Genomic DNA, 4,170 nt, shown 5'->3' with positions numbered 1-4,170 from the left:
TTAGGCAAGGGACATTTGGTATAAAAAAGAATTAAATCATGGCTCTAGATTTTTCGGGCAAAAGTAATAATTGATATGTGGAACAAACTATTAGCATGGCTTTTTGAAAGTAATTATTAGGACAACTTCTTAAAAAGTAATTAAAAGTTGTAAAAGAATTCCAACAGAGGAGAGGCATAAAATAAAGACGGAAGTTGAGGAAGAAGAATGAGTGTGTGATCAAACATGTGACTTTGCCATTATTTTTATTATCTTCGCAGAAAACCTCAGACAAATAAGGAGAGAGGATGAGGAGAAGACAAATTAAAATTTAGCTCTCTAGACTAGGTATTTTGCTCATATCACATTCCTTTTTAAAGAAAAAAATTTGCATTCATTTTTTGGGGTGTATTTCATGGTGGAAAACTCTCTCAAATGTTCTATTGTTTACAACAAAAATTGAAAAGCAAAAGAAGCATGTGAAACTATTCTTAGGCATAGATAAAACAGAAGCCAAAAATAACTCTTCACCTTTGCATTTTAATTTTCAACAGAAGTGTTGTAGGTTTCTTTAAAGTCTCCTGTTGCAGCTGCACTCATTTTCCCAGTCCTTTCACAGTAATCTTAGCAAATGCTAAATTGCTAAAACCAGTTCGAGGCTAGTAAAATAATTTGTATCTTTTCTTTATTGAACCTTTTTATTAATCTTCCAGTTTCTCCACTTACACGATTTGAAGCTGCCTTTCATCTGAAGGTTTGGTAAATAATCTATTATTTCGTACTAGGTACTAGAAATACAACTCCGAACAATTCAGAAAAGTTTCTCAGATTCACTGTACACCAAGTTCTTTCCCCAAAAAGTTTATAAAGGTCCTAACGATCTCTACAGTGGCATCAGAAATAATTTCTCCTTTCTAATTTGGAAAACAAGAACATTAGCCATTATTTGTTTCTTAGAAATTTTCCACATGCCAGTCATCCTATCTTGGAACGCCTCAATTTTAGACTAAACCCCTCTACTGGTGTATGACTTTTCCCATGTGACCCTTTAAATAAATTCTGAGATTTTTCCCATAATTAATTAATCTCAGAAATCAAAATGAAACATGTCACCAGGGTCTTATTTAAAGCCAAGAAATTTATTGGCTATTATCCAGCCTTCTTTCTAAATTAAACAACCCCAAATACTACTTCACTATCCTTGCTTCTTGATATTAGGCATTTTCTTTCCAGATAACTGGGGTACATATAAGAAAGTTTTGATATGTCCACATTGTAACCAGGACCACATTTATATTTTATTTCAATGATACATAAATATATTTTTCCTCTAAAATTTCCATATCCACATGCATTTAAAAAATACATGCAGTAAGAATTAATTTCTCCATCTTTGGTAGTAAAATGATTTTATATCATTTTTCAATTTTTGAATGATCTGAAATATAGTATCACAAAATTCTTTCTGAAAACGTGAATTTTTAGGCTTGGTAACAATTTAATATACAACTAAATCTTGGTGAGAGAGAGAGAGAGAGAGAGAGAGAGAGAGAGAGAGAGTGAGAGTGAGAGAAGAGACTGGTTTAATTCCTAAGCCAAATTCAAGATTGTCCATTTTTTGAAAAAAAACGAAGTCTCTCTTTTGTTGAGGTATATTTTTAAAAATAACTAAAGAGAAAGCTGGGAACCTTTCTTCCTCCTTTTCTCTTTTCTTCTTCCCTCTCAGGAGGACTTCTTCTTTCTCCCCTTTCTTTTTCCTCCTTCCCATTCTCACTTATTCTTCCTTCCTTTCTTTATTTCTAATACTCTCATCTTAAGCAAAAAGCAAAGGATTCCGTTGCAGCAGGATAGGCAGAATACCATCACATGCAATCCTCAGTTTAATTGCATTTGGTCCTTAGGAAGACATTGATTGGGCTGTTCTGACTATGGCATCCCCAAACCCAGCTGTACTGCCAGGCTATCACAGGGAGATTGTGTCTCTGTATCGTGCTGTGTCACCTCTGACATGTACCTCAGAGCCTATGATGCTGAGTTCTTATTTCCTTCTCCCTCTCCCTCTTACTCCCTCCTGTCTTTCACATTGGTCTTTTTCTCTTTTTATGTCTGTCTGCATGCCTCCTTCTGTTTCTGTTTGTTGTTCTTCCTCTCTGTTTCTTTTTCATTTATTCATATTTTCTCTCGTCAAAACCTCTAAATTATTATTTAAAACATTTTTGCTTGAATTTAGAAAAAAAAACACGTTGGTGCTTTGATATATTTCTACTTCTTTAAAGATCAATTATTGTAATTCCAGTTTTGTTTTTGCTATGAATCAGTGACCTTTGCTAGACAGAAAGCATTCTCACTATGGCTTACAGAATTACTACTTAGAAAATGTATATTTTTAAAGGCTGCTGTTAATTTTTTCTATTTTCTTATGATAATCTTAGAAAATATAAAAAACATTGAAAAATATAATTATCCATGGCTACCCTACAGTCTCCAGATTTAGCAAAAAAAAGTACAGAGCAGTCAGTTAAATTTAAATTTCAGATAAACAATAAATTTTTAGTATAAGTATGTTCCATGCAATATTTGAGACATATTTGTTGTTTACCTGAAATTCTAATTTAGTTGGGCATTATGTATTTTGGGCAAAAGTATGATTGACCTTTTATATGTATACTAGTGGCCTGGTGCACGAAATTTGTGCACATTAAAAGGGAATTAATTAGAGGAAATATTTTAATATTGCTATTTGTCCTTTCTCTATAACAGAAGTGTTAGAGATAAAAGGAAATTAGTAAAATGCATATGAAAATCTTCCTCCTGTCAGAGTCTTGGGTGCGCTGCGGGACCCAGAGTCAAGTCCTCACCTACCCGCGTGCTCCTCGAAATCATGCGAGACCCATACCTGGCCAGCCCCACACCCATTGGGCTAGGTCCAGACCTGTCTGGCCCCACCCCCATCAAGCCCCACCAGGCCGGGGGCGTGGCCTGAGATCCCCTGTCAAGCCCCACCAGGCAGGGGGGTGCAGCCTCCGGTCACCCACCCCAGCCTGCTGCCATGCAGCCTCAGGTTCCTACTGACCGCTCATTACAGGAACCCCGCATCTGCTGTGGGTGCAGCCATCTTGTGATGGCGTGATGGAGTAAGGGTCAATTTGCATATTACATCTTTATTATATAGGATAATATTTGTAACTTGGGTGGTTTTTTATTTGGGGACTAATTGGATTTCTTGCTGCTTAAGGGAATCCACGTAAGGGACTCAGAACTAAGTGCTCATTAATGCCATTGTTATATATACATAGATCACTGCCAAATTATTTATGTGTATATACATTCACACACATTCTTTTTTTTTTTAAGGGACCATACTTTACATACTGTTTAGGTTATCTTTTTTGAAAACTTACAATGTATTATGAATAATTTTACACATCATCAGTCTTCCACACCATCATTTCTAAAATCCTCACCTGAGGGTATGTTTTTATTGATTTTGAGAGAGAGGAAGGGAGGGAGAGAGAAACATCGATGTGAGAGGGAAATATCTATTGGTTGCTTCCCATATGCACCCTAACCAAGGATCAATCCCAAAACCTAGGTTTGTGCCCTGACAGAGAACCAATATTTTAAAAAAATAAATAAATAAATAAATTAGGTAATTTTGCTATTTACTTGTTCTGGCATGGGGTTTTATAGGGTTACAGCAATTTCTCACTTATTTGTCCCTTACTAATTCTGAATTTAAAATAATGTATTGACTTTATGTTTTTCCCCTTAGTTATACATGTTATTTCACTCCTTTCCAAGTTCATTGAAAACATAGATGGTTATAGAGAAAAATGTACCTAAATATTCAATTTCCTATCACCTCCATCTGTAACAAGCACTTAATAAATACTGTAAAGGGCAGCATTTTGGAACTTGTTATAAAGCAGTCAGCCTAATAGTTGCACTAGGTAGATTTTTAAAAAATATATATTATATTGATTTTTTACAAAGAGGAAGGGAGAGGGATAGTTAGAAACATTGATGAGAGAGAAACATTGATCAACTGCCTGCTACACACCTCCTACTGGGGATGTGCCTGCAACCAAGGTACATGCCCTTGACCGGAATCAAACCTGGGACCTTTCAGTCCACAGGCTGACGCTCTATCCACTGAGCCAAACCAGTTAGGGCGAGATTTTTTTTATTAAT

The sequence above is a fragment of the Myotis davidii genome, unplaced genomic scaffold (assembly GCF_000327345.1).
Source record: "Myotis davidii unplaced genomic scaffold, ASM32734v1 scaffold73, whole genome shotgun sequence".
Classification (NCBI taxonomy): domain Eukaryota; kingdom Metazoa; phylum Chordata; class Mammalia; order Chiroptera; family Vespertilionidae; genus Myotis; species Myotis davidii.
Note: the sequence above shows the minus strand (reverse complement) of the source record.